This window comes from Cyprinodon tularosa, unplaced genomic scaffold (genome assembly GCF_016077235.1).
Source record: "Cyprinodon tularosa strain WSP-4 unplaced genomic scaffold, ASM1607723v1 ctg355, whole genome shotgun sequence".
NCBI lineage: Eukaryota > Metazoa > Chordata > Actinopteri > Cyprinodontiformes > Cyprinodontidae > Cyprinodon > Cyprinodon tularosa.
Genome location: NW_024039069.1, coordinates 925593 through 938264, shown reverse-complemented (window position 1 = coordinate 938264; position 12672 = coordinate 925593). Strand labels below are relative to the sequence as shown.

At 37.3% G+C, this 12672-nt stretch overlaps 1 protein-coding gene across 1 annotated transcript in view; it reads right to left on the bottom strand.

Annotated features, from left to right (window-relative positions):
• fat2 (FAT atypical cadherin 2) overlaps nucleotides 1-8406 on the bottom strand; it is a 107734-nt gene extending 99328 nt beyond the window's left edge. Inside the window, exon 1 of the mRNA XM_038295399.1 lies at nucleotides 8176-8406. The gene's annotated coding sequence lies outside the window, so the exon portion shown is untranslated. The remainder of the gene's footprint in view (nucleotides 1-8175) is intronic.
• Between the last annotated feature and the right edge of the window lie 4266 nt (nucleotides 8407-12672).

The window sequence follows — 12672 nt, the reverse complement described above, 5'->3', positions numbered from 1 at the left end:
CACTTCATTAATATCTTTACCTATATATTTCTTGTTGCAATCTCTTAACATGCTTATATGTCCTCTGGTATGCTGTGTGTCTCCCCATAAGATAGAACTTATCAAGGTAGCCCCCATTTTTTGGACCCAGTCCAGCCCTGACTAGTAATACCAATACAGGACATCTGTCTTAGTGCAGAAATGCAGCATTATGCCTCTCTCTGCTTCCTCTGTGATTGTGTTCATCACATAAACCTTTGTCCTCTTATTTTGTACTATGATTAAACCTCCATCATTCAAAAGAAAGAAGTAGACTTGGTTGTGACAATATCTCTGTCATTATATAAAGGTGCTGTTCTACTGCTCTTTCAAAAGAAGACTAAGAGAAGAAACTGAGAAAGTTTAGTTTCATAAAGTCAAATCAAGACTCTTCTGATGAACTTCCCTTTCTTAGTGAGTCTCATGTCAACAATATTTTCTAACTTAAAAAACACAAAGCTCAGTTTTACTTAAAGTGTATTACACTGTGTTTGCCAAACAGGACCATTTGAAACCATGTCCAGCTTTGAGCCCTACCATCAACCTCACGCTAATCTTTCTAAAGTAAAGTGCTGGATGCATAGACTTAACTAAACTGTGAGGGTGGCTTGCTAAGATTTCATCATGACAGTTTCTGATTTGCATGGCAGGTGTCTTCCTAATTTGCTTATCAAATGGTGCTATAATAGATTATCACAACATGTTTCTCTGTTCCTGTGCCTTGATGTTGTTTATACTGGTACAGTGCTGTTTTATTTACTCAACAGGTACCAGGTAGAGAAACTTTAATGGCATCAGGGTTCCCTAACCTAAACTTTAGTTTTATATCCATATACTGACTTTTAAAAACATCTTCTTTATGCCATTTTTTTAACTATACCACACAACAATCTTCAGAGCATAAGGTTCTGGGGAAATGGGGCATTATTTAATATTGTATTGATCTGTTTTTGAGCAGAAACACATCTAAAACATGTAGAACATTGTGAGTAATGAGGTTGGCCAATCCTGTGAGTGACCAACTCAAAGGAACCCTGATGGTTTAAGTAGACTAAAAACATTATCAATGAACAAGAAAACCTGAGCCGTAAGTAAAATGTGTGTTTTTTCCTTAGTATCTGATACATCTATGTTAAATCCAATGGAAAAATGTTCCATCCGAATGCCCCTAATTAGGAAATAGATATAATGTGTGCGCAGTATAAATACAGTTGCTCTGGGAAGGCCTCACAGTTTCATAGAGAGCGTTAGCAAGCAAGCAGCAATGCGAACAGCAACGAATCCACAAGGCTGATAAAATTTAAAACGGACTAGATTATGAAACAATTGTCATGTATTTGAATATCTGACAGAACAGGAACTACAGTATATGTAGTCCTGCACAGGATGAACTGTAAGCCCCGCCCCAATAGTTATTTTCCCCATTAAAAAAGAGCACCAATTTACATATCTAACAGAAAAAAAAATAAAATGTAGCTATGAATTACCGATTAAGGAATTCAAAAGTTACCTGTCTTTCAGAATTATAGACTGTGTTAAATTCAGGAGATCCTGCAAAACTCAGATGTGTCAAGACTCACACAAGATTCACTGTTTTTTCTTTGGTCACTGTTATGCTACAAGTACCTCTTTCCATCTGTTTCTCCTTTTAGGCTGATAGCTGCTGATGCAGTGCTACCCCTCCTGGCTCTAAGGAAGCTGCCCTGTTTACATACGCTGCTGTGAACAAGCTGGAGGAGCTGCTGCTTAGCAAAAGCTCTGCCCCTCATTGTGCCATTGACAGAGAAAAGCCCCTCCGGGTTGTTTTAAATTCTGGTTAATTCCTTCTAAAACAAAGCCTGAATTCACTTTATTGTGCATATTCATTATCAGACTTCATTTTATAATCCATAATACATGATATTAACAATAGCTTTCTTAACCAGACCAAAAAAATAAAAATGATGTAGCTTTTTAGTAAATATAAACCCTTATAGCACAACTGTAAACCTGGTTGTTCACCCAAATGAGCATGAAGGGCATTTAAACTATCAGTGATTAGTCAAGAGGCAAAGGTAAAGGTCAGGTTGGAGAATCTGTCAATAAGACAACTGTTCAGCCAAACTGGCCTCTTTGGAAGAAAAATATTTTTATAAGTAAGCCCCAATAAGTTCGATTTGAGAGTTAGAAAAACATGTTGGGGACAGAGCATACATCAACATGATGGTGAGATGAGACCGAAAGTTATCTTGTTGTTCAGACGTAATCCTAATACTTAAAACACCAGAAACAACGGTCAAACCTGGGGGCAGGTAAATTCAAACATCCACAAATTTCAATTTCTTTTTATCCTTCTACATACTTCATATCTATGGATTTAAACAACATCCTTACAGTATTTAGTCTGTGCTAGAATATTATGACATGCAGAATAGGGAACTTTCACATGGTGTCCGTCTATTATATATTGACATTTTTATTAGGGTAATAAAAACACACAAGCAATCTTCTGACATTGAGTACAATGGATTGTCAGTCTTTCTGTATCTGTAGAAATAACAAAGGTAAATAAACCCAACCTGGATTTCTTACGCTTAGGTTTTGAGGGTAATTGTTCTTTTTAGATCAAAGATGAGAAAAACATAATAATCCTCAGCATTATTACCTGCTTCCAAGTTGATCGATGTCTAAAAAAGCTGTCATGCACCAACAAAAATTGACGATAACACATAACTATTAGCAAGATTTTATAAGCTTTGTGTATTCAATATATTGCTAATCTCGATCAAAACCCATAATTTAAAATCCTTTGATATTAATTGTAACTGTGGAAAAACCAACATCTTTCTTTCATCTCAAACAAATCTGCTTTGAGTGAGTTCTTCTGATTACCTTCTTGTTCAGGAGCTGCCACATTAAGTCATTGCAACTTGCAAGCAGACTGGCAGAGTTTTGACGCCTGATGTTCCTTTCTTACACAACCCGGATTCAAACCCAGGTCTTTTGTTTCCCAGGCAATGACATACATCACTGCACCGTAGAGGGACTAAACTAAAAAAATCCATCATAATTTCTTGGAATTCCTACATGAATGTTAAGCTTTAAATTACATCTTTCTGAAAAAACATGGATCATCCCCTTCTGTGTGGGATGGGGGGGGGGACTTGAAATAAATCCTAAAATAATTCCTCTGCCTCACAGGTTTTCATATTATCCATCCTAAGGTTAAAAATAATCTTCTTGCTTAGGTTTCTTTTATGACTTCGATTTTAGGATTACTAAACATGTTGGAATATTGGACAAACATATTTTAACTGGATACAAAAAGTGTTTCTTAAGGACAAGGTCTATCTTAACCTACCTACTCTTCCTGAAGGTCAAAAGTGGATAATTGCAACCTTAGCCTATTATTTAGGTTTACAACAAATTTACTTTTGAATGGGCCAATGAAACAAAATGGTCTTTTAGTGACAAGGTGTACTGTAACATCCATCTGACATGCAGAGAATAACCTTAAAATGATCACTAATGTCTATAAAATTTTCTATTTTACCTAAGTGAAATAATTCCCACGAAGAACATTGAACGGAACATTTTTCCAAAGGGATGTAAAAGACTGATTTCTAGTTACTGCCAGCAGTTGAAGGCAGTTATTGGCGCCAAGAGCTGCACAACCAGTTATTAGGTTTAGGGGGCAATTACACTATGTCAAATGGGCCAAGTTTGCCTGGATAGCTTTTTATTTGAATACTGTTTGTAGTTACTCAATCTGTAATTTTTTTTTAGATTTAAAATATTTTAACACTGGTTTTAAAGCAACTAATGTAGTCATCCTGCAAAACTGATATCGACATTATTTTCACTCTGTATTAGAATCAATCATTAAAGTTAATGCTGTATTAGTTTTTCCAATATTCCTATTTTGCTTCAGGTAATTAAAGCTTTAATGTGTCCCCTTGACTTTTTTCCTGCATTAGCTAAACTGAACAGTGTTCACAATGATCAGTGATTGGCTAATTAGTAGCTAGATTTGTCGTTTTTGTGTGTCACATGAATGTGAGGATAACCACTAGTTGTGCAACTATTTTCTCAAAAACAATAAAACAATCTTAATAATATTGATTACTATGAAACGATAAAACAATGTTATAACTGTGCATCTATTGATCGGTTTTAATCAGTGAAGCCTAAACCTAAAAATCCACACTTGTTCTTGGAGTAGATGAGAAAAAAAATTACAGTTTTAACAGTGGAAAAATAAATGATTTCTACTAGAGATGGCATTAGACAAATGCCATGGAAGTCAGTTTTGCTTTGGAGCTAATCAAAGCATCAAAAAGCAGTAGTACTCACAAGAAGTTACAAGTAGATTAAGTTGTAGTAGAGGGGGGGTCTGGGTAGTACAGACTGGATAACTCACTCCCTCTTGTTATTTCAGTGAAATGCCTCCCAGCACTCCGTTCTCACTTTGCTTTTTTTCAGTTCTCAATGGCTCTGACCTCTGGCACCTGAGTAAATAAGTCCAGTTGGTAGCAAGAGTTATGCTCCTCTTGTAACACATTATCCTAAAGATAAAACTGCAACTACATTTAAGATAAAACTTTCATTGGTCCGCTGTTCCTCTAACTTTTCAAGAAAAAATATTTTACAAGAGCAAAATTTGTTTTAGTTTTTTTTTTTTTATCCTTGCAGAAATTTTATTTAGCTTTGTCTTTCTTTTTTTTTTTTCTTTTTTTTCTCACAGCTAATCCCTACAGTAAGACCAGACTCTTCAGATTATTTTAGGGCGAGGTTATGATATTAACCCCTGTCTGAGAAGGGCGTGCCCTTAAAACTCTCCTAAACTGACAATAAGTAAGGGCTATCTTGACCTTTAAGGTTATGCAGAAATACATTTTGGTCCGGTACTACTTAACAAAGATGGCAGGAGCACATCTAATGTAAATGTTTTGTTTTTCTTTTAAATTTGAAAGAACCTCATTTTATACTTTAGTGCCTTTGGTTTTCTTCTGCTTTGGTAAACTTTGCATGAAAGAGCCACAGAGAGAAACTTGAGGCGCAAAATCTTATGAACTGTGAAATTGAAAATTTCAAGAAAATAGTCCAGGTAGGAAAAACCTGTCAGGTGCTTCGTCATGTTAACAGGATGGCTCAATAAAGCTTTAAGGATCATACATCAAATATAAATAAAACAACCTGTGGAGAACAAGCACAACACAGTGTTTTAACATTTACTCTGCATTTGTTGATGTAGAGATTAAATCTCATTCTATTAAAATAAAATACAGTAACTAACTGTATTGAAAACTAAATTTGTATTTAACTTATTTTGTGCTAAAAAGGAAAATGAAAGATGCTGCAAATCATTAAAACAAAAAGTGCCCTTTTTCATAATATTGTTATCTATTAAAGTGACAGTATGCTATGAAATATAAAGGACTGTCGATTCCAGTAAGCTTCAGTGCACATGGGTTCTGATCTTGTAAGGGTTTAAGCATCCTAACATAGTTGCAATGGTGTTTTATGTGCAGAGCAGATCTAACAGAAGGGGCAAAGTGATTTACGTTTGCAATTAAGCAGAATCACATCAAGTGCAAACCATCTTTTGCATGTTTACCATAATCAATATGCAGATCAATTCTAATGACCAAACGGACATACAGACATACCTGCAGTCATTATTTCCACAAAGGATGCATTGGCACAAAACCAGAGGACCGAGATATTATCTTATATCTTATATTATAAGATTCTCACCTCCAACTGGTTTATAAAATAATCTAAAAAGTGCTAAAGGGTTCTTTCAGAGTGCATATATTTTTTTGTTGAAACAGGGTGATTTGTTTTAATCCCTAGACCCCTAAACAGCAAACATTAAAAGGTTAACCTACAACGAGTTTCTTTAATATGGTAAATGGTTAATTATCTGTACTTAAACAGCGCTTTTTTTAGTCATACACACATTCACACACACACTTATGTTGGCAAGCTAAATTGTAACCATAGCTGCCCTATGGCTCACTGACAGAAGCAAGGCTGCCGTAAACTGGCACCACTGACCTCTGACCACCATCAGTAGGCAATGTGGGTGAAGTGTCTAGCCCACTTAGTCCTTGTCAGGGTCACGGTGGGGCCAGTGCCTAACTCCGGCAGTCTAAAGGCGAGAAGCGGGGTACACCCTGGACAGGTCGCCAGTCTGTCGCAGGGAAACACAGAGACACACAAAGACACACCACCATGCACACTCATACCTAAGGACAATTTAGAGTGGCCAATTCACGTTTTTGGACTGTGGGAGGAAGCCAGAGAGAACCCACGGGAGAAGAAAATGCAAACTCCATGCAGAAAGGCCCCGGGCCGGGAATCAAACGGGGAACCTTGTTGCTGCAGGGCAGCAATGCAAACCCACTGCTCCACTGTACAGGACATGCAACCATGTTAGTTGAAAATACACTGAATCTTAATAGTCATCACAACTACAAAATAAATGGATGGATGATGGATTGTTTCAAAGGTAAAGCATTTAAAGGGTCAACATTTTAAATTATCATTGTGTTTTTCTGTTGTCAACCTCAGAGAGCAGGATATTAAAGTTTAAAGCACGTGTTGTGAATATCCTCATGTTGGGGAAAAAGAGGGGAGGGAGAAAAATGTTGGTTTGTGGAAATCTATAGAATAATTGCAATGTCTTCTTCATATTGTGCAGGCCTATGAATTGCAAAAAGTGTTTAAGCAATTACTTGGGATTGTTAAATTTTATCCTTAACTGATGACTGTAGTTCAGTGACTTTTGTATTGTATCTGATGGCCCAAATTGGAGCAAGATAATCAGGGGGTATCCTTTATAATGATACAGTTTAGGTGGAGTCAAGTGAAGGGTGAGGGGTTGAGTGGAAGGGTCAAGGATGTCAATTAAAGTTAAAAAGCCCCTCCACATAAATAAGCCCCAACACCCAGTGTCATAGTAAAGGCTGTAATTACAAAGAGGGTCCAGAAAAGCTGCTGCTTCCCAATAATTCATTCAAACAATATGACAACAGGAAGTTAGCTGATGTAGAAAGGATACATAAGAGTACTTGAACATTTAGCCCAACCTAATAAGGTTTTCATTTGGCATTTAAATAACACTCACATAGACAGAAAAACAGATCAAAAGTCCAGCAGGTTAAACGAAATGCTGAAGCTCATATCTCATTGCACTGCTGACAGCTCTGGTAATCTTTTAAGTATCATCAAAATTTCTTATCAATACCTCACAACTACCTTCTTATCAAACATAAACAAGCTTTAGATTTGCTTTAAAATGACATTTTAGGCTTTAGAAAAGCTCTCTTTACACACAGTGGTTTCATTTAGATTTGGTAAGATTGCAACAATAGTTCTTCAGAAAACTAATTACAAAATCTAGAATTGAAGAAGACATAAAGAAACTTCAAATAATTTAACAATGCTCCTTGCAATTATAAACATTACCAAACAACAAATATGTTTCAACAAAAACACCAATTTGCTTTTTAAATGTTTTTCTTTTTATTTTCCAGTTAGGAAAGTCATTAAAGTAATTGATTGGGAAATTCCTTGAAGGTTATCTGTATGTCCATTTATTACAAACCCTCTATCAGTGTGTATGTGTGCAGGCAAACCTATCGAGAAAGTGACAGAAGCCAGAGGATACACTTTCACCTTAAGGCCAAACCAAAAAAGCAAGGCTGATCTTCTGTTGCTGCAAATGATTTGTGCACTTGCACCAATTTGATTGAGCAATTCAGCTTCTAAATCAGGTCAAAGTTGAAAAATGGAAAACATTGAGGGAGAAGTTTTCGATGAGAGAAACTGTGCATGTGCTAACGTGCATGAAATGTAGCTGCTCCTTATTCCTTTTATTATGCAAATATTGGATTTAAAGTTGACCTGCAACAAAAGATGTTTTCCTTTCTTTGACACAGATAAAATTTGTTTGAATCTTGTTTATCTGATTTGTTCAAACATAAAAAATAAATCTAGAATAATAAAAGACACCAGAAGAAACTCCATGAGTAACATTAAATAAAAGTTTTGTTCCTGTTGCTCCGCACATTTGTTTTCAAATCATCTAGTGCTGTGATAAGTGTACTGTTAGAGTAGAGACCTTCTACACATTAAATAGTAACATGAGTTAGAGTGCAACAGAAAACTTACCTGAGGTCCAGTTAGGCTAGTCTTCCAGGAATATTTTCTCCCCTGTGAACACTTCAGGAACTTAAAGGAACCTCTGACAACATGATGACAATTAGCGTACTGCCATAGAGCTATCCGGTTTGCTCCATTGACAAAAAAAAAAAAGTACATTCATGTGCAGTTGTCGGAGTTTGTTTAAGCTCAACTGCTGTTAACTTCAGTTCCTTCAAAGGTGCTGTGACGAAGAGCTACAGAGAGATCACAACACCTCCCTCAGGATCTTCATCCACTCCACCCACTTCTTACTGTCCCTCCTCTAACTCGGTCATGCTAACACATGCACATACAACAAAGCTACCCCCACATCAACACACACACTCACACTCCTTTAATGTGCCCAGATTGCTGGCCTCCTGCTTTTCTTGCCTGTGGACTCAGGCCCTTGGGCCCCAGCCAGATCTGTCTGATTCTGGGGGTGTACATATAAGTGTCCATATGTGTGTGTTAGGGTGGAGATGTCTTTGTTTTTGTGCATGTCTTAAATGTAATTGATAGCCCTTTACAAGAGCAAAGCAATATAACATTGTTTGTCAAGTATTTTACCAAAATTTGTTAAGAGAGGTTAATATTTGCAGAACATTTTAATAAAAAGACTATTAGACATATTTTGGTGTGTATAAGGTTGGCAGAGTTTGTAGCAATGTCGCCATGATGCAAGAAGGTCATGGGTTCAATTCCCAGTCTTTTTTTCATAGAGCTTACATGTTCTCCATGTGTATGGATGGGTTTTCTATAGGTTTGACCAGCTTCCTCGCTCAGTCAGAATACATGACTGTTAAGTTGATTGGTTATTCTTATTTGCCCTTAAGTATGAATGTGTGTGCATGATTGTGACCTTGATAGATAAGCTGCTAAAGATGGCTGGTGTGTATTACCATTGCCCTACAATAGATTAAAGCTATTGGTCATCTAATCTGTGCTCGCTCTGGTTTGAACTTCAAGTTGTTTAATAATGTTGTGTAATAATACATCAATTATATAATCAATTATTCTACTACATCAAAACCTGAAAATATGATCCCACATTGTCAACTTTAAAGATAAACATTTTTTTAAATTTACAAGGCATGAGACTATAGTAAACAGGTTTTCTATTATTATTATTATTACTGTTGTTATTATTATTATTATTATTATTATTATTATTATTACTGTTGTTGTTTTTATTATTATTATTATTATTATTATCTGTAATGGACTGGTTTCGCCCATAGGCTGCTGGAGATAGGCACCAGCCCCACTGCAACCCATCATACAATCACACATAAAAGAATCCAAAACTGTTTGAGATGTAGTTGCAGAGTTGATATCAGTGTAAATACTTGTGTGTGTCTGGGCTCTCCCTTAGAGATAGGGTGAGGAGTTCAGTCATCTGGGGAGGACTCAGAGTAGAGCAGTTTTCTTCAACATCGAGAGGAGCCAGTTGAGGTGGCTCCGGCATCTTCTTCGGATTCCTCCTGGACGTCTCCCTGGTGAGGTGTTCCAGGAACGTCCCACCGGGAGGGGGCCCGGGGGGAGACCCAGGACACGTTGGAGGGACTATGTTTCTCGGTTGGCCTGGGAGCGCCTTGGGATTCCCCCAGAGGAGCTGGTCCAAGTGGCTAGGGAGAGGGACGTCTGAGCCTCCCTACTGAAGCCGCTAAGCCCACATCCGACCTCAGATAAGCGGAAGAAGATGGATGGATGACAACTTGTGTAACAAGGGAAAATTACAACACATCACGTTGGCCATTATTTGAATTTTATATAAATTGCATCATGAAAGACTTCGTGATGCATTCCGTAAAAATAAAAATAAAAAATCCACTGGACTTGGTTTCCAAGATTTGAAGACGTTTCGCCACCTCTCTAGGAAGCTTTCTCAATTCAAATGTCTGGATCCGCAGTAAGTTTGAGTATTATATAGACAATGCCTTGTATCGCTTGGAAACATGCAAATGGTAACCGATGAATGGGTCGTTTGGTCCCATCGTTAGCCTGTAATATCTGAAACCTGTCTATGATTCTGAGGGTCGGTCGTTACAGGAGGGGGGATTGCCGTTAAGGGGGGGGAGTGTCTCCTGTAATACCCGAAACCTGTCTATGATTGTTAAGAGTCGGTCGTTAAGGAGGTATTGTTCACCGGCTGGAGCGGGTAGGTCCCTCTGAATCCCAATTACCAATGTGGAAGGATTGCCTGCATGTTTGTTGTGTAATGAGAAATTGTCAAGTAATAAAAAGAGTCATTTGAAAATGCATTTCCAGGGAAGGAGTGCTATATATTCAGCCGACCAGTTGAGAGTGACAGAAAAAGTGCGATTGCAGAACTTCTGGATAAATTAAATGACCACAAAAACAGATTTAAGAGGTGAACTGCATCTCCAAACTCGACTACTGCTGCCAGTTTTCTTGCAAGCATGGAAATCTGTTCCATTTCTCCTCAAATCCACAAAATAAAAATAAAACCAGAAATTGTATTTCTTTATCGTGTTTCTATAATTTCATCAATGCAGCAACACCTAATACATACAAACCACACGGTGAAGGGCGGTGAAGCGGCGAGTAGTGAACATCACCCAGTGAGAGTGTTCAATGCTCCTCCCTCACCTTGTGCTACTATGGAATTTTAAACTTCAATCACCGAATATCGTACAGCAGAGTAGTCTCATGATGTGACATTTGACACAGGATAAACATTAGATCCTGAATGCTTGTTATAAATTTAAGCCAACGTAGTCCTTTTTTTTAGTTGGCTAGTACACTTAGTGCCCTTGTTGCCATACGAGGCTTCTATAAGACTTTTTTACATTTTTGCTTCTCCGAACAGATTTGTTATTTTGGTCCAATATGGCTCTTTGAACAGTTTGGGTTGCAGACCCCTGCTCTAGTGTCTTTTCGTATTTATTTTTCATCAGATTGCTTAACTGTTTTCGGTTCTGAGGTATTGCTGGTATTTCCCATATTTTGAAGTGGAAGCTACAGAGTAAACCATCCCTATGACATCACTTAGAGCAGGGGTCCAATGTTTTTGAGGCCAAGGACCCCCAAACTGATGGCGAGATGGAGCAGGGACCCCTAATTATATATATTGTATGAAATTGTGTTATATCAAACTGGTCCTATAGTCACTCTATTACATATGGAGTCATGTAATGAAAGTAATTTCTCCCTGGGATTATTCAAGTATTTCTGATTCTGATTCCTGGTTGATGGGACAGGTGTTATGAATGAAACGGTGCCCATGTTTGAAAGAGCTTCTGTGTGTCGCTAAATGTGTGCATTGATGACTGAAAGACATCTTCTGCTTTCATTTATCTGTTTACTACAGTGTGTTGAATTCATGTTAATGTGTATTTAAAGACATTTTAATTAGTGCAAAAAATTGCAGGAGGGAATATAAAAAAAAAGTAATCAACCAAGACTTCCTTCCTAGTCTGGAAAAATGGTTTAATGCTGTATAAGAGGACCCTTTGTAAAGCAAGAGCAGCATACTTCTCCTCATTAATAGAGAAGAATAAGAATAATCCTAGATTTCTTTTTAATACAGTTGCCAAACTCACCCAGAGCCATAGCTCTGTTGAACCGTCCATTCCACCTGCTCTTAGCAGCAATGATTTTATGGGATTCTTTATAAATAAGATTGATCTTATTAAAAATAAAATCATAAGCACTCCTCTATCCGTGATTGTACCTGAGGTAGTCATGGAATCTGAACCGGGTTTAGACTGCTTTGATCCAGTTGAACTTTCTGAATTAGCAAAATTATTGTCTTCATCTAAGCCTTCAACTTGTATGTTAGATCCAGTTCCAACCAGGTTATTTAAGGAGGTATTCCCTTTGATCTCCTCCTCCATTTTAGATGTGATTAATCTATCTCTGTTACAGGGATATGTACCTAAAGCTTTTAAGGTTGCTGTAATTAAACCTCTGCTTAAGAAACCGTCTCTTGACCCAGATGACTTGGTCAATTATAGACCTATATCCAATCTTCCTTTCTTATCCAAAATTCTTGAGAAAGTAGTTGCCAAACAAGTTTGCGATCACTTACACCATAATGAACTTTTTCAAGAGTTTCAGTCTGGCTTTAGAGCTCATCATAGCACTGAAACAGCTCTGGTGAAAGTCACTAATGATATTCTCATGGCCTCAGATAATGGACTTGTATCTGTGCTCGTCCTGTTGGATCTTAGTGCTGCATTTGATACAGTTGACCATAATATTCTTTTAGAAAGACTTGAATATTTTGTTGGAATTAAAGGAACAGCACTAGACTGGTTTAAATCTTATCTATCTGATCGAATTCAGTTTGTTCATGTTAATGATAGATCTTCAACACGCTCAAAGGTTACCTGTGGAGTACCACAGGGATCAGTGCTAGGACCAATTCTCTTTACTTTATACATGCTCCCAATTGGTAGAGTTATTAGACAGCATGGGATTAATTTCCACTGTTATGCTGATGATACCCAGCTATATCTG